Below are 19,914 nucleotides of genomic sequence, written 5' to 3'. Positions count from 1 at the left end.
TAAGGATCGAGTGAAATAAATTCCCCCTGAAAGTTGACAAAGCCCGGAAATGGGAGTTCGATCTTATTTTAATAAGCTTTAAATTAAAGGTTCAACGTTCAGAAGAACAGGAATAAGGGAAGGAAGGAAATGCGACGACGGGAAACGTGTATCAATGACAGGCGTGGTGGGGTGACAACGCTTTAATAAGGTGATAATTGCTAGAAGTATGAGCATGTAAGATATTTAAGATCTGTTGCTACATTGTTAAATTTGTACGGTATAAATAACATTTGTTATTTGTTATCTGCAAGGAAAATTGCTATGTTAAAAATAAAACAATTACAGTTTATTTGTACAAGTTTACATTTATTTGTAGTTTATTTGTACAGTTCATTCAACAAACTGACACCTCTAAACGATTAACGGAATTCGCAGAAAACCTTTCGGTGACGTAAAAGGCACGGCAAACTGCACTGGTGTTCTCCATAATCTCTTTTTTATTTCTTACTTTGTTTAGAATATTTTTGCCTGTATTATCAGTTATAGTTAATTTTTATAAAATGAGGAGCAAAAATTCAAATGGCTGAAAAATACAAAGCAACAAATGGCTGATAAGAAATTCATCAAACAATAATTTGACCAGTTAGATTATTTTTAAAATTAATGAAAACTAATAATATTTTTCGATATAGCTCAAGCTTACGATAGAGCATGGAGACACTATATTCTACAAACATTTAAAGATACTGGCATTCAAGGTAACATACTTGCATTTATATATATTTTTTTAAATCGCTTGATTCAAGTTAAAATAAATGGTGTTAAAAACTCATCTAAGATACTAGATAATGGAATTCCTCAAGGTTCAATTCTTAGTCCAACTTTATTCTTAATCGCTTTAAATAGTATTATGGATGTAATTAAAGCACCCATTAAATCTAGTCTTTACGCAGATGACATTGTTATTTATACTATATAGAGTAATGTAATGACTGCAACTAAAATTATACAGAGTTTCCTAAATCGGCTTTGTAATTGGACGATTAAAACGGGATTTGTTTTTTCTACTGAAAAAACACGATTCATTATTTTTAATAAAAATAAAACCTACCTCACAACTAGTCTAACATTAAATAATTTACCTTTAGAACAGTCAAAAGAAATAAACTTTCTAGGTCTAACTTTTGAGAGAACTTTAAATTGGAATTCGCACATAAATAAACTACAGCTTTCCTGTCAAAAGAGACTAAATTTACTCAAAACAAAATTTGGGGTGCTGATCATAAAATATTAATTAGGCTTTACAAATCGTTCTCTAAAATCGACTATGGTTGCATATGTTACTATGCTGCATGTAAAACCACTCTAAAAAAACAAAACAATATTTAATGTACAGCTTTTAGATTAGCACTGGGAGCTTTTAAAACTAGTACGGTTAGTAGTATGCAAGTTCTAACTGGAAAACCTCCCTTACATATAAGACGACAGCAACTATCCTTGAACTACATTGCAAAAATATCATTCCAGAAAAATCTTCTTGTTTTTTTCCACATCTGCAACCCTGGCCTTCCTCCTAACAATAAGACCAAAAATTCTACACCTCTCATAGAACGAATAAAGCTCACAACTTTCGATAGGAACCATCTCAATGTATCGCTACATATAAATGCTAACTATCCCCCATGGACAAGCCACCCATTAACTATTGACGTAACACTTACCAAGTATCCCAAATCAACTACAAATTCCACAATAATTAAATCTCTATTCATGGAAATTCTAGACCACTATCCTAATTATTTGCAAATCTTGACCGATACCTCTAAATCTCCCAATGATCACGCTGCTGACTACTACTGTAAAGAAAATTCTTGTAGCATATCGATACCAACCAACTGCAGTATACTAATAGGTGAGGTTACAGCTATTTTGGAAGCCCTAATCTTCTTCGAAAAAAGTAGAACGATGAAGTGCATTATCGTAACAGACTTATTAAATGCATTACTGGAACTGAAACAAATATATACCAACAACCCTATTATACAGAGTATAAAAAATGAACTAGAAAAATTTCGATCATTAGGAAAGGAAGCGGCTTTTATTTGGGTACCTTCACATACAGGTATTTACGGAAATGAAAAAGCAGACCAACTGGCAAACAAAAGTCGAATGAACTTAAAACATCCTGCAAAATGAAGACATATCCGTACACCGATCTAAAAAACGTGGTTGAAATCCACTATATTAATACTTGGCAAAATTATTGGGAAAAATTAGTTATTAAATTAAATGTAATTTGCACAAAAATAACTGATGTCCTGGAGACTTCTTTAAACAGAAGGAACCAAGTCAATATTAATCGTTTAAGAATTGGCCATACTGCCTTAACACACAAATACCTAATAACAAAAGAACCACTACCTATCTGCTCCATCTGCTCTTACCCACTGACTGTGAAACACATCCTGCTTGATTGTCCTCAATTCAAGGAAAAAAGAAGATCCCACGGATTCACAGATAATGATCTCAAGACAGTTTTCACCAAAAAAATTTCGACAGTGTTAAGCTATTTAAAAGACATCAAGTTATTCAATTTTATGTCAATCAACGATTTTATTTAATGTAATATTTCATGTATTTGTTATATCCACTAATCACCCTGCGCGGTTGATGTGGTTTTTCTGTTTAAATAAAAAAAAAATTAATGAAAAAAAGGCGACCATAGATTTTATCACACAGACTCTTTCTTACCGTTCACCCCAACTGAAAGGATTAATCTTGGTTCAAAAACTGTCTACATGGAATCAACAGCGGAATCAACAGTGGACAAAAATATCAGCTGAAAAAACTGGAATAGACACAAAAAAAAATATAATAATTAACCATTCTCATCGATCTTTAGCTGTCTCAGCCTTGATCAAGCAAAGAGTAATGAAAAAATATGAAGATACATACAGTAGAATTAGGGGGATTGAAGAAGTGACAGGAATCGGGTGGTGTATTGTGTGACAGAGAGATTCCAGTGCAACTAAAGACAAAATTTTATAGAAGCTCAGATGTATGGAATTAAATGCTGGACAGTCAAAAAGACAAAATAATCACAGATGTAAACGTTTAGATGGATGAGTGGAGCAATGAACAAGAATAGAAATAAGAATGAGTATATTAGGAGAAGTTTTGAAGTTTTATAGTTCGGGCATGTTCAATCTCGAGGAATTAATAATGCAATATGAAGAATCGCTAATCCACTAGTTCCCACAAAGAGCAGAAGAGGAAGACCAAAGAAGACCTGTGTGAAGATGCTTAGCCTGGACATTTTGGTAAAGGTGATTGATATTGTATGACTCAAAAAGAAACATATGTAGAAATGTAATTATAAAGCCGACTCTGAGACAAAAAAAATGATAATTGTGATTTTCAATTTGTTGATAATAGTATTTTTTGTTTCAGGTAAGTGATCATCTTCAAAACATTACGTAAGTACATCAAAAATTACTGAAAAGGGATTAAAACGTTCCCTTGACATCAAGAACATATAAAAACTTTATATAATATAGAAAAAGTGGAGGCAAAAATAAATCAATAACATTTTTCATAAATCAAAAATTAAAACGCTGAATATATTAAAAACACCATAGCAAATTAGAAATATCCTGTATTACAAACTTAAATGTGGCGATTGCCCAAAAATTACATCGGTCAAACTGGTAGATCTTTAAAAAATGGATAGCAGAGCACAAAAGAGCTGTTCATAATCGACAAACAGATTCTACGCATGTACTTCAGCTTCTATAGTTTATTTTTATGAACGAGAGAGTAATTAGCATGATTTTAACTGGTAGCTCCGACCACTCCATGGGCGTGCTCAAGATTAATTGAAAAATTACTTTGAATAATTGTAAAAAATAAATGAATTATTTTAGTGTTATAAAGTGTTATGTGTATGTCAACAAAAGTGACCTCTTTTATCACACACTATATTAGAACTGACTGGCCTACATTAAAAAGGGTTTTAAAAAATTCACATTTTTTTTAATTTTTAAAAATTACAAAAGAGAAAAAGAGTTTTTAAAACCGTCTAAGGTATGTTAAATAGATGAATAAAAATATTAATATAAAACTTACAGCTACTTGTTACAAATCCAAATCAGATTCAGAAGATGAACTTTCAGAAATAAGATTTATAATAACTGGCTCGATCATTTTATCAGTAATATTGTCCAGCTTCCACATTTTTTCCTCTTCTTTAATAGTGTGATTTACTGCCTTTTCCCAGTTTTCAGGTTTTACATTATTTACGGCCTCCAAAAACAACTGTTTAACATCATGAATTTTAAAAGTGGTATTTTTTCTTGAAACTTCACTCTTTATCTGTGCCCATACCAATTCAATCGGGTTTAATTCACAATGATATGGTGGGGATCTAAGTACTGTCATTCCACGATTTTTGTCAATTTCATCAATTTCGTATTTTTTAAATTTTTCTTTATGAAGGGCACACAACGAATAAAGTTCCTTTCTTATAGGTCCGGGATGGTACGTAATATTTTTTGAACTCAGCCAATTCTGCAAGTCTTTTTTTAACCACTTGGTTGTGGGCAGTCCTTCTATAAGTCTGGAGTGATAACTTGCATTATCCATTACTATTACACAGTTCTTAGGAAGAAGATCTATCATTTGTTCGAACCATTCTTGAAAGACATCAGCGTTCATGTCTTCATGGTAGTCACCGGTACGAGTTGATTCAAAAGTTAATAAACCACCTTCAACAAAACCGTCTGAACTGCCAATGTGTACTATTATCAGCCTGCGTCTCTTTCCTGATGGTGGGTTTAAACCAGTAGATAAGTTATTTACAAAAGCGTGCTTTTGACTTGTAACAGTTTCATCCTGCCAAAATTTATTTGGTGTATGACCCTCGTTGATCCATGTTTCATCAAGATAAAATATTTTTCTTTTTTGGTTTCTCATTTCCTTTATGGTTCTTAGAAAATGTCTTCTCCATATGACAATATCGCTTCTTTCTAATAAAATAGACTTTCTGGGATTCTTTTTCCAGCGGAAGCCTATTTCTTTTAAAAGTTTCCATAACGTACTTCGACTCATTTCTCGGTAATCCTTATCATCTCGAACTGAGACAAGAACTTTATAAAATGTTGGAAATTCTTGTCTAAAGAGGAATTCATGCACTTTCCGTCGAACTCCTTCTTTAAAATGATATTCTATTTGAAATTTTGGTTTCCCTGGAGCATTACGTGGCATTTGAAAACTACCACATTTCTCTTCTTTAATAACTCTGTAAATCGTAGATTTCCCAACACCAAGTGTACTGCTAACTAACTCAACGGTCTCATCAACACTTTCACATAAACGTTTGTCTTTAAATGATTTAAAACAATTAAATATTAATGTTTTTTAATTAACTGTTAGAGGACCAATTTTTCGGCGTTTACACGGCACTTCCAAATTTTCCATAACACTAGTATACACAATAAATTGCACCTTGCAACTGAAGTACCTACTTTTAGTGAACTGTTAAGAATTTTGAATACGCCACTTGGACCTTCCTACAAAATGGAAAAACCCACTATCACATTTTCTGTGGAATAAGTTTAGAAGGTAATTATCAAGTCAATTACTGTCGTAGATTCCTGGAATTAAAGAATTAAATGTTTGATTGTTGAAACCCTTACTTCGTGGAATGCACTCATTTCAGATAAAATAAAACGTTTTATTTTATCTAAAGAATTAAACTTTATTTTGCAAATAGGCAAAGAATTAAACTTTATTTTGCAAATAGATAAAATAAAACGTTTTATTTTATCTAAAGAATTAAACTTTATTTTGCAAATAGGTAGGTACTTATTAAACTTTTATTGGTTATATATAACCAATAAAATAAACATCTTACATTTCTTGCAAATTCATTCGTACCTGTTAACCTCCATCACTCCGACACTGGCAACCTTATTTAGGGATTAGTAACCCTCACAACTATTGTATTCTATTGTGCTCCAACCTTTATATCTGGTGGTCATACTCAATTTAAAATTGTTTTCCTATATACTTCTGTAAACTTGTTGACAAATATCTGTTTTTCATTGAGTCACCCGTATCAACAGTTTAGGGATTTGCATACATAATTTATTGTTTTATTACTCTCTCATACATAAAAATACACTATAGACAATACTTATTTTTTAATACCGATTTCAAATTCTTTACATATTTATATTCTTTATAAAAATATAGGCCTTAAGCTATCTTTAGTCTAATGTTTGGAAATAAATAAATTAAAAAATATTCATTTAAAGATTATAAAGTGTAAACGCATATCAAAAATAGATCACTTGAGAAAAACACTCTCTCTCACCCAACGCCGAAACAACAACTTTATTGCTAGATATCTACGACACGTATTAGAAAGTTTTTTGCCTCGCTTCTTCGTTTAAATAAGTTAAACTTTATTTTCAGAATCAAACCATTACATTTTTATATTTTCACATAAAACCTTTTTGGCAATTTCTCAAACAAAAAGCTTTTTCCAGAACATGGTTGATATCTTGCGATCTAATATAATTTCCTCATACATCTTCTTTATTCGCCAAAATAAAGTTTGGCATGTAAACGAAGGAAACAACGAAATAAATCCAACGCCAACTTTCCCCGGCGAACTTATAAAATTAGCATTAGTCTTTTGTCTTCTCACGGCTCATTTGTTCTTCTCCTACCAAGTACGAGTGACAAACTTTAGGCGATGGTATAAATCGAGAACGGCAGGGACGATTCGGCTTTATGGCCCTGTTTCTACTGAAAACGGCAACGTTTTAAATTTATATGGTCGAATTGATGAAATTGTAAAAGATCCGTGTACAAGCTAAAAAATATGAGTCAAATAAGTCAAAAATTTCGTAAAGTAATTTCTGACTGCCTAATTAAATAAATTGTTTGTAAATTACACAATTAAAGTCCGGTTAAATTAAAATTGCTTTAAATAGACTCAGATTATGTTTAAAAAGATTCAAGTTAAGTTAAAGTAGACATTTCAAAATTATTGTAAAAAAGTTGTAGATGACGCGTTTCCATAAGAAATTACTACCGCAATAGTTGTGCCAGGAAATCCGATACAAAAGAAGGAAATGTAGTCAACTGTGATCAATGTCAAAAATACTATTGGCGTTTGCGGATGACGTGGACACAATTGCACAATCCTCCAGAGATGCAAAAGAAATTTTCATCCTATTCGAAAACGGAGCCAAGGAAGTTGCTCTGTAGGTCAACCAGGACAAGACCAAGTACATGGTGGTTACGAAGAACCCAAGACCAAGGGTTACACAAAACGTAACAATCAAATGAATACAACTTTGAAGTCGTCAAAGAATTTAAGTACCTGGGAGCGATCATAACATCTAAAAATAAATATGAACAGGACGTGGCAGCCAGGATCATTGCAGGAAACAGGGCATATTACTCATTAATGACGGTACTTAAAATTACTGGTACTGGAAAAAAAGATACTGCGGACTATCTCTGGGCCTTGCAGAGAAGAGACAACAGGAGAATGAAGAAGAAGACACAATGAGAAACTCCACACAGTATATGGAGATAAAAATATAGTACGCTACATTAAAGCAAATCGAATAAGATGGGCGGGCCACGTACTAAGATCGAGTGACGAAAGACTCCTGAACGCCACATTCTGGGAAAGGCCTGATGGCAGAAGTTCAGTTGGTCGGCCAAGAAAGAGATGGAAGGACGCAGTAGCCAGTGATCTACGCAAAATGGGACTACAGCAATGAGTAATAGCTGCTCAGGACTGACAACAATGGAGGAAAATGGTAAACGCGGCTAAGACTCACATAGAGTTGTAGAGACAAATGATGATGATGATGATGTGATCAATGTGCAAAACGTGAGGTTAAGTAAGTAGAGATTGAAATTTCATCATTAAAACCAAATGAAATTATCAATTTTCAAATTCTTCTCAAGAGATTGAAGAATCTATGGCTTTCTTAAGTAGTAAATTTGATTCTCTTTCATTGAACAATCAAATTTCAGTACAAAAACTGCAAGATATAAAAAAAGGTTCCATGTAGTTATCAGGCTCTTGATCTTGATATTCGTTAAGTTTCTGAATTTGTCGTTCGTTATATTGGTCACCAGGAACTAATTTAAGGTCTTCCTTATTTACCTCTTCTTCTCGATTTATTTGTAAATCTATTCCAGCAGTAAAAATATCTAGCTAATCATCGCCATCTGATTCAACATCAGTATATTCTACATTATAATATAATGGAGACAAAAAATCATCCTAATCATCATTCTCTATCATCATCATCCAGCCTCAAGAGTCCACTACTAAACATAGGCCTCTTCCTTATGTTTCCAACCCCGTCTATCTTGCGCCGCTCTTATCCAGTTTTTATTGAGTCTTCTTAAATCGTCAGTCCATCTTGTAGGTGGCCGACCGACGCTTCTCTTGTCTTCCCTTGGCCTCCATTCAAATAACCTCTTTGTCCATCGCCCATCTGTCATTCTCGCTATGTGTCCTGCCCATCTCCATTTTAGTCTGGCTATCTTCTCGTCTGATGTCAGTCACTCCGGTCCTTCTCCTGATGTCGTCGTTGGTTATTCTCTCTCGCAGAGTTATTCCTAACATGGACCTCTCCATTCTTCTCTGCGTGACTCTCAGTTTGGTAGCTGCTGCTTTTGTTAAGGTAAGTGTTTCTGCTCCGTACGTCACGACTGGGAGGACGCACTGATCAAATACCTTTCTCTTTAGGCATGTGGGCAGCTCACTTTTAAAAGTTTCCCTTAATTTTCCAAATGCTGCTCACCCAAGGCCGATTCTTCTCTTCAGTTCATGAGTCTGGTTATCCCTGCTAATCATAATTTCATGTCCCAGGTATTTATATCTATCTACGAGTTCTATTTCTTTCCCACCAATACTGATGTTCTTGTTGGGTTTCTATAATTTATAATAATTGGGCATCAGTTAAACCCTTTTTTCCGCCTCTGTGGAAAATGTCTGAAATGAAAAAAAGATATTACAATTATGCTCAACGGTACTGTTAAGTACATTTAAAACTATTTAAATACATTAATTAGTTAAACTAAAAACTTACTTACCCTGCCATTTTTTATAAACAAAACACTGTAGACGTTATTTCAATAATAAAAAATACACTTTGAAGGAAGCACTTATAGACAGCCCTGACTACCACAACAATGATACAAAGAAATGAAGAATTCGTACTGCACATCGCATGACAGTAACTACAACCAATGAAATCGCGTTGTTCAAGGCTAGATTTAGTACCGCTGGAAAATAATCGCTTAAAGCTACTCAGAATAAAATGAAAAAGACAGAAAAGATTTGATTTCACGTTCAAAGCGTCTATGTATCTGTTGATACGTATTTCGACTTAATAAGTCTCATCAGAACAGTTATTCATAGCCGTTCTTAACGTGAAAAATAATCTTCTCTGTCTTATTAGGAAGCAACAATAAAATGGCTTCGTTATGAACGCAATAGCGACATCTGATAGAAAAATCGGTAAGATAGTTTCGAAACAAATTCAGATTTCTGCTTTAATCTGGAGCCTTCTAAAAATTGCAAGGGATAGCCAGACGTTGATAAAGATGTTAATAGAGACATGGGGAATCTAAAATTTGCATTCCACGACATGTCTCGTAAACTAAGCAGAAATCCTTAACGAATTTGTTTCTTGTACTCATACAGAGTAGATCCGAATAAAATAAAAAAGACAGAAAAGATTTGATTTCGAAATGATGAATTTGTTTCGAAACTACCTTACCGATTTTTCTACTCAGAATAGTTTTAATGTAAAATAAATGAAGTGGTACTTACGTGTACCGGTGGGACTTAAGGGACGACAAATTAATTTTTTTCTGGGATTGAAAGGGTTCACATTGTTTATAAATTTTGAAGAAAAAAAAAATTCAAATATCGTTTGACAAAAAATGGTAGAGTCTATTTGTGAGAATCTGAAGAGTCGGAGCTAGTTTATATCCATAATGACGACATAATGAGGATCTAAACTAATATAACTCAGTCACAATTATTGTAATGTAATAATAGTACTGAGTTTAGTATACTTTACTTAAACGCACAATCAAAGTGTTCAATACTTTTTTACAGATTCATAGTCATTTGATAGTGGGAAAGTCTACAGACCTTATAATTTACATTATAATGCTCTTTTGGCAGTAGTGGATTTGTTCTTAAATATGTTTATTAATAAAACAATCTCGGGAACCAGGAGAACCAGATATCTTAGGAAACACTACTCTTAATTTAACTTTTTTTCTTTTATAAAAAAACGTGCCAGCTCTCACATCCAAATTCAGTTGTTTTTTCACATATCCATCTTGGTCCATTAGGACTCCCACGAATGCGGTAGATAGATACCATATGGTCCAATTTAAGAACAATGGGGCTATCCACCGGCCTAAGTATCATGGAGAACCTTGTGGGACGAATACAAATTTTCCAATCATCGAAGACCCACCCCAAGTTTTAGTGCAACAATATAAAAATAATTTGATGAGAAAAAAGAATAAGAAAGGAAAAGATGCTAATAAAAAAAATATGTCATACAATAAGAGTGCTTGGATATAAATTGACCAAAAGCTAAAGAACGCAAGTACCTGAGACAAATTGTCAATCTATGGCTTTGTATAGCAGTCATTCTCTTAAATTATTTTCGTTTAAAACATTTTTATAGTGTACCAAAAAAGCTGCTTAAAGTGTGTATGGTCGCATTGACAAAATTGTGAAGATCTCGGTATGGAACTCAATTTTCTACATCTGCTTTAAGAGTCTACAAAACTTTTACGACGCTATTAAATAAAAAGAAAGTAATTAAAGTTTCGAATAGATACTTTGTGAGGAAGTAAACGCTACTAATAGACGCTTTCAATAAAATCTCGGGGACTAATATATTACAGAGACTGTTTTTATGGGGAATTATTCTCAAAATTTAATTGTAGCGGGGCTGGGTAAGTTGAATCGTAAATTTTAAAAGATTGAATTGCGAGTAGCAATTTGCACAATGCTGGGATTCATTTTGAAAATTTATCAAAATGAAATAGATATGATACACTGATCAGAAATACAGTCTACTGTTTATTTCTTTATTGTGTTTGGAAAAAAGTATCTAATGCTTATTTAAATATTTTGTTTTTAATACATTGATTATTTTTAACATATGACATTATTTTTATATTTTTTTTTTATTTTACTTACTTACTTTATTGTTTATCTTCTATAAATTTTACACTATAAAATTGGGTGCATTCATATTTTTTGTCAAACCCGAGAACCACTGAGGTTTGAGGGCTGTTTTGACCCACCGTAAGATATAGTTGCTATAAAATATTATTTTATCGAATTAAAATAATATACAACGACAATTTTCATAGAACTATTTATTGCTTACTATACATGCTTACAGAACTTAGTTTCGATGGCTAATAACTACCAATATAACTTAAAGCTACAACAAATGCGTAATAGAAGTCCCTAGTGGACGGGAGGTCGTTTATAAAAACTATAAAATTTTACCTTGCGAAAAACACGTAAACTAAAAACTTATAAATCTAGTATGATAAAATAAAATCGAAAAACAAAATGAACTATATGGAGACGAAACAAGGGATACGTCATCAACCATATCGAAGCGCTGAAACGATAATAATATATTGGGGGAAAAATTTTAAAACTAAATACTAATATTATTCAGAATAATCCAGTCGTCAGAGATTTGACTCTTAAAAATCGTAATAACAAGGTGAATTTTGCCAAGAATATCAATTTTGGGATCCCAAAAAAAATGAAAAAAAGTTTACCACTTTTACCTCCGCGTTTCCCCCTAAAACTCCCCTTGTGTGGGGTAAAACACACAAAAAAATCGATTTTACCAAGAATCAGCACGTCTCAAAAAAATGTTTCAAATAAAAAATGTAGCCGAAATAATTTTACACAAAAATATTTGCGCGAGCGAAATCAATGTTAAATAAAATTTTTATCGATTTGACGGTAAAAATTCGATATCTTTGGCGCGATTTTTGCCATTATTTATAATTCTCGTGATATCAATAAAATTTATTACCTTCATTAACCTATACAAAGAGCAGATACAAATTTTACTTAACCCATTAACGCCCAAATTGATTTTTTTTTGAATTTTTGCGTAATTCTTATATATTTTAAAGATGTTGGTTAAAACTACCTAAAAATAATTTTGTTTTGCAAAATTTATATACAGGGGTTAAAAAAAAATGCTGATACCATATATGGTATCCGTGGGCGTTTAGGACAATTTTATTGCAAAAATTAAAACTAAAATTAGATGGTATTAAACAAAAATAACAACATATTTTATTCCTCATTTTGTATGATATGCTGCAAAACAATTAACACATAATCCTACGTTACATTTTTCGCACATTGTTCGGCCAAAAGATTTACAATATGCACCTGCACATCGTCTTATTGGACAAGAAACTACGAAATGATTTATACCATCAAACCGTACATCTGGAACTATTTTCTTGCTAAGAGCAATTCCTCCAGCTTTTTTGAGCGGTACCATGCTTGTTTAAATAAACCTGTACTATTTCTCGTCTAAAATCTAGATTTGATACTTTATGATTTTTCTGTACAAATACCATGCGTTTTGTAAAGCTACGTTCAAAAGCCAGGTAAAAATCGGCCAGTACCACTTTTTTTCTCGAATGCCAATTCGGTAAGCAGCTACTTCTTAGTCCATAAGATCAGTTACCCCCATATTATTATTATAGGCTTCAATGCATTAAGGACGAGGCACTAATATGTACCTTTTTTCTTTCTGAGAATAGCTCTGCACCTATCGTAGTTGTTGGACACCAGCATTTGTAGAGCATATTGTCACTATTGAGTTATCCATCCAATGAACTAGTAGAATACCATCATTTTTTCGATCACTTGTTCATTTTTACATGCCTAAATTTTGTATAGTTTTGGTCTTCCAGACCCTCCCTTTCTTTCGAGAGTTTCTTGTTCCCTTTCCATTTTTTAATAATAAAAAAACTGTGATTCACCTTATGTTAAAATCTTTTTCTCCCTCTGATAGTGCCCAGTTATCTTTTAATTTGGTTATAATTCTTGCTTTAATATATTGAGTTAAGTCGTTTGCTTTTTTTGTTAATAATAATAAAAATAATAATAACAACCCTATTTTATGTAAAAACTATCATTTATATACTCTTTATACAGCAGGAATTCAAAATAATATTAAAATTGAGACCTTAATAATTATTACAATTTATGAATTAACATATGTTATCAATTGTTTGTTGCTTGTTTGTTTATTTTATTATTTGTCTGTTATAATAAATATAATATAATGTCAGACCCATCAAATACACTGCTCAAAATGATCAAATCTTTACTAAGAGTCGTATCTTTTTTTTTTTATAAACCAGCTGTACAACTATATTTATAAATAAAATATATAAGACGTTACTATGTAATTTTCCGCTACTAAAACCGTTTTCCATTAAATAAATATATATCAATTTATCGTTGAGAGACACTCAGACTTTGATATAGTGGCAATAGCATCGGAAAAAAGCTCGGAACAAAGTTGTACAAGTCCTACAGTGAAAATTGTTTCCAGTAAATGGAAAGAGACTGTTGTTCGCGAATTCTCTTCCTTTTTTTCTGTTGTCGGTGAAACTTTTCATACCGGCGGATTGGACGTTTTGAATTGTTTCCGAATGAAAACTTTCCCCAAAAAACTTTTTAGCCATTAAAGACCTTTTAAGAAAAAATACGACAAGAATACTTGTGGTTTGTGGGATTTGATGTAAATGTTGGAAAGAGTCTTTGTGTTGGCGGTTGCTTAAATTTTGTGTAACTTTCAAATTAAAGATAAAGAAAGAGGAAAAAGCTTATAACTAACTAACAATAATGGGCTTACCTTTACAGTAATTATAACAGAAACATTAGAACACTAGTATAAAATAAACTATTGGTTATTAATACATACATACATATAAATATAACTAATTTAATACTTTCATTAAGAAATATTCGCTGTGGAGATGCATTATGACTGCAGTGAGGTGAAAATATTATTTTGTCAAAGAAAAATTGCAGTCATCAGTATCTACAAGCCTCCCAGCGGAGACTTTTATTTGTTTTTGAAGAAATTTTTCTATACTATTGAACTCTGTGATAGGCATGTTCATTATTTTTTAGTTTGTAGTGACCTCTAAATTGATTATTTGAATAATTTTTCAACTGTTCTAACAACCATTCAAATTTCGTCATTTTGTGTCATGTGGAACAATTTCACCCAATCCTGTCAACATTAGACTGATGATTGCATTCAGTGTAATTTTCAATCCCTATGACAACACGATCGAGTTTGACAACTTCATCCAAATAAATTTCAAAATGTCACGTTTCGGCAATGAGAATGTTCAAAGTATAAATGCTCTAATCAAAGAAAAAATTCCCAGAAATACAACCTACAATCAGACGAAATTTGAATGGTTGTTAGAACAGTCGAAAAATTATCCCTTGAATATCCCTCGGACATTGATGAATGCCTCATAATTTCATGACAAATTTCTCAAGCTCGTTGCATGGTAACAGCATGCAACGAGCTCTCAGCCTTCGGCTTCGTGCTGTTACCAAGGAACGAGCTTTCGATTGTCATGAAATCATCTCGTCTGTTATCAATGTCCTAGGGATATTACTACTGATAATAATTTGTTTAAGATTCGATGTTCTAAGGACCTACAATCTTAGTATACTTTAATGGTTCCCACAAGGGTAGTAATAAATTGTTTAAACCAAACTTCTATTAGCAGGATTGATTATATTATTACCAATACAACTAAAATATTTAAATATAAATCTAATGTTTATGATAATTGCCTTTTTAACATTTGTGTCTATACCTAGGTACTAAACGTTTTATGTAAATCATTGGCGATAGTATAAATATTTTAATTCCAGCTTCTAGTTTTTTCTAAAATTATTTAGAACGAAGAGATTTATAATAAAAACCAAAGAAAAAAATGCATGTAATATACGCTGTACTTAAACTGCCGTCAAACGGTCTTCGTCTTCTTTTACATACTTAATAAATAGGCAAAAATGCCAGCTTTACTTCGGTTTTTAGCCTTAAGTGACGTTTTCTGACCATCTTTTCCTCGGTCGTCCCAATGCTCTTCTTCCATTTGGCGATTTGTCTCTTGCTATTCGTACTATTCTATTTTCTGTCATTCTTTCGATGTGTTGATTCCATTCCACTTTTCTTCTTTTGGTCCACGTGTTTATTTCCTCTAGACCACATCTCGCTCGTATTTCCTCACTTCTTACTCTGTCTCTTAGAGTTTGGTTTGTTATTTTTCGTAAGACTTTCATTTCTGTTGTTTCCAGTAGTCTTTGTGTTTTCGCCGTATCTCCCCTTGTTTCCGCTGTGTACGTCATTATCGGTCTTATTGTTGATTTATATATCCTGGTTTTCGTTTCCGTTGTGAGGTATTTGTTTCTTCAGATTGTGTTGTTGAGACATCCTGCTACTCTGTTTGCCATGTTCACTTTTTTTTTGTATTTCTTATTCCACTTTTCCGTAGCTCGACAGTTTTATTTCCAAGTCTTCAGTTTCCATCACTTGTTCTATTATTTTGTTATTTACGACTAGTTTACATCTTCTCGGTTCCGCTGATATCACTATCGCTTTAGTTTTCTCTGTTGAGATCTTCATGTTGTATATGAGCGCCGTATCTTCGAATTCTTTAATTAATCTTGTAATCTTGGTGTAGATCTAACAACCTAATTTTAAATATAGATAAAACAAAAGTAATATATCTTAATAACTTAAATTCTATAAGTCCTACTTCTTCTTCTTCGAGTGCCATCTTCGTTCCGAAGGTTGGCGATCATCAGGGCTATACGTATTTTTGTAACTGCTGACCGAAACAATTCGTTGCTTCTACAGCTATACCATTCCCGTAGATTCTTTAGCCAGGAGTTTCGTCTTCTTCCTATGGACCTTTTTCCTGCTATTTTCCCTTGCATAATTATTCGAAGCAGTTCATATCTTTCGCCTCTTGTAATGTGTCCCAAGTATTGCAGTTTTCGTTTTTAGATCGTAAATATGACTTCCTTTTCTTTATTCATTCTTCTCAAGACCTCGACATTTGTGACTCTCTCGGTCCGTGATATTCTCAGGATTCTGCGATACATCCACAGTTCAAATGCCTCTAATTTTTTGGTATCAATCTTTTTCAACGTCCATGACTCCATTCCGTAGAACAGCACAGAAAGTGCGTAACATCTCATCAGGCGAAGTTTCATTTCAAGGCTCAAATCTCTTCCGCAGAACACTCTCTTCATTTTAGTGAATATGGATCTGGCTTTTTCTATTCTTATTTTGATTTCTGCTGAGCTATCGTTGTCTTCATTTATAAAAGTGCCTAAATATTTGTATTTGCTAACTCGATCGATAATTTCATTGTGTAAATATAAATTTTGGACATTTTGTGTTGATTTCGATATTACCATAAATTTAGTTTTCCTTATGTTCAAAGATAGTCCATATTCTTCGCTGTAGTCTGCTATCTTATTCACCAATGTCTGTAGCTCTTCAAGTGTTTCTGCGATCAGAACGGTGTCGTCGGCAAATCTCAGATTGTTTAATCTAACACCATTTATTTTAATACCTACGGATTGCTCAGAGAGTGTTCTATTCATTACGTCTTCGGAATAGAGATTAAACAGGGTTGGTGACAGTATACACCCTTGTCTCACACCTCGCTTTATTTCGATTTCTTCAGTGGTATTATTCTCTACTCTCACTACTGCTTTCTTATTGTAGTACATATTTGCTATTAGTCGGATGTCTCGTTTATCTAAATTCTTTTCTGTCAGGAGTCTGATTAGGTGACCATGCCGCACTTTATCAAAGGCCTTGTTGTAATCTATGAAACACATGAATACATCTTGATATATGTCAAGACATCTTTGAGACATAACGTTCAGTGCAAACAACGCCTCTCTTGTTCCAAGTCCATTTCGGAATCCAAACTGGGTATTATTGATGTCCATTTCCAGTCCATAAGTCCTACACAACATTTTAATTTTAATAATTTACTATTGAATTCCTCTTATCACACAAAATTTTTGGGTGTCCATCTCGACTCAAAATTAAAATGGTCATGTCACAGATATGCTCAGTAAGTTACTCAATCAGTGGTACTATGCATTATCTTGCATTTAAAATATTATGCCTATCTCTGCGCCGTTGAATGGATTACATCCTTATTTATAGTAGACTTTGTAACAACATTGTTTTGTGGGGAAATTCAGTCAATAGCGAGAGAATATTTATAGCACAAAAACGAATAATATGCTTAATGTTTGGAATTAGACCTCTTGAGAGCTATATGCCCACATTTAATAAGAATAATATTATAAGCTTCCCATGTATTAATATTTACAGAATGTTACTGTATGCTATTACCAATATTCATACGACAGAAATTCCAGTTTTCACTATTATTCTACGAGAGGTGGCGACTTGTTAAGTGTACCTGGACAGTGGACATAGATCAAGCAAATATAAATTGTCAGTGTGAAGTATATGAGCATCAGATTGTTTAATGTTTTACCAAAAAAATACAGAATAATAAATAACTATTCCTTTAATATCCAATGAAAGCTTATTGCTAGCGAAACGTTATTATACTGTGAAAGAGTTTGTTTCGGACAGAAATATTACCTAAATGTTGTAATGTTTATATAATTTATAAATGACTTAATCTTATTTGTCTGTAAAACGAATTACTTGTCTTATGCATGGAATATGTCTCAAAGGATGAATAAATATCCAGATTTAGCCATACGGCTCACACTCTCTCTAAGGGGAAAATTCACTCATCCCAGATACCTACGGTATCAAAAGGATTGAGCTCTGGTGGGACTCTTTCCATGTTATCTAGGTGACTTGGTATGTCGGTGTATCTCCCAAAAATTTTCGTACGCATCTGGACGTCGAAAGTAACACAGCTTTCTGCATAATCTTATATAGATGTTCATTTAGACCCAGCTTTTTTATGTTTTCTAGGAGGCTCTTCGGGATGACTCCAGTGGTAGAAAGAATAATGGGGATCATCTGGGTACTTTCCATTCTCCATTGTCTCCTGATTTGTATTTCTAGATCTCTGTACTTGGCGATCTTTTCATTGTATTTAACACGTAAATTATTGGTGTTGGATATCGCCACATCAAAAAGTGTTGTTTGCCTAGTAATTTTTTTAACTAGTATAAGATCAGGTCTATTATGGGCCACTGGTTGGTCTATAAGCACAGTGCGGTCCTAGTATAGCTTGTAGTTGTCATTTTCAAGCATTCTATCAGGGACGTAATGATAATAAGGAAGATGGTCGGTTTGGAGAAGTCCCAATTTGTCAGCTAGTTCTTGGTGGATAATCTTTCCTACTGAGTCATGACGTTCTTTATAATCAGTACCGACAAATGCCTGGCAGCCACCGGTAAGATGTTGGATGGTTTCTTGGGCTTGGCATTTGTCATTTTGGACTTGAGGATCTTTAACAATATATTTCAGGTAATTTTTAGTTGGAATATCCTGATCCTGGATGGCAAGTAGAAAACCCTCAGTCAACCAATAGTTCGACGCTGTTTTGTCGACATATTTTTGGCTGATCTCATTAAGATGTCGCCCATGCAGAGGTATACTCATCCAGGTGCGCATTTTGTCTTGGTTAGTCAGGTGGTTCTTGTTCCCTCAGTTTAAGCGACGTCGTATCATCTACTGCCCAAAGTGTTCTTACTTTCCGCTGGAGACCCTCTAGATCCGTTTTTGGCCACTTTATAATACCAAATGAGTAGCTCAGCGCGGACCAGGCGTACGTATTTAATGCCTTACACAAATTTTTACTATTAAGATATGAACAATTTAGTTGTCTTACTCTTCGCACGAACTCCGAAGTTAGTTCAGTTTTCATTTGTTTATGGTCAATTTTCCGCGCTTGTTTTACTTCGAGATATTTGTACATATCATTTTCACCCATTGCCTCGATGTTTTGGCCATCTTGCATATCGAAACCTCCAGGCTGAACCTTTCCTCTGACTATATTTAGTATATGGCACTTGTCTAGTCCAAGATTTATACTGATATCATTTGAGAAATTTTCTACAGTTTTTAGCATCTCATCTAGGTGGTTTCGAGTGGAAGCCATTAATTTTAAATCCTCCATATACAACAGATTATTAAGCTTCCCTACAACAGTGTTGTTATTTTTGATGCTAAAACCTGAGTCAGTAACGTTCAGCAGCTGTAATAGTAGGTTCATTGCTAGGCAAAACCAAAGTGGACTCAACGAGTCCCCCTGGAAAAGCCCCCGGTTAATAGGGATATCTTCAGTTTCGATATTAATTTCACCCGGTATTTGAAGGTTAATTTTAGTCTTCCACTCTGCCATTATATGCTTCAAAAATATCACGAGATTATCATCGACTTTATATATTTTCAATATATTTATAAGCCATTCATGCGGCACTGAATCAAAAGCCTTCTTGTAGTCAATGAAGGCAGTAAAAAGGTTTCTTTTTTTGGTGTATGCCTGGTTAGAAATGACTGAGTCGATAATAAGTTGTTCTTTGCAGCACATGGAGCCCTTAGCGCATCCTTTCTGTTGATACTCTATGATATTGTTCAGAACACAATGTTGGTAGATACGCCGGGCCACACAGGATGTGACCAATTTGTACAAAGTTGGAAGACAAGTAATTGGGCGGTACTTTGCTGGATCTTGGGTGTTACTTTGATCCTTCGGTATTAGATAAGTGGTTCCCTGAGTAAGAAATGATGGTATTTCCTGTGAATTAGA

At 33.4% G+C, this 19,914-nt stretch overlaps 1 protein-coding gene across 1 annotated transcript in view; it reads left to right on the top strand.

Annotated features, from left to right (window-relative positions):
• Window positions 1-19,914, top strand: part of LOC140433150 (uncharacterized) — a 1,089,409-nt gene that overhangs the window by 615,750 nt on the left and 453,745 nt on the right. The gene's annotated exons all lie outside the window — the stretch shown is intronic.

The sequence above is a fragment of the Diabrotica undecimpunctata genome, chromosome 2 (genome assembly GCF_040954645.1).
Source record: "Diabrotica undecimpunctata isolate CICGRU chromosome 2, icDiaUnde3, whole genome shotgun sequence".
Classification (NCBI taxonomy): Eukaryota; Metazoa; Arthropoda; class Insecta; order Coleoptera; family Chrysomelidae; genus Diabrotica; species Diabrotica undecimpunctata.
Note: the sequence above shows the minus strand (reverse complement) of the source record. Positions and strands in the feature narration are given on the sequence as shown.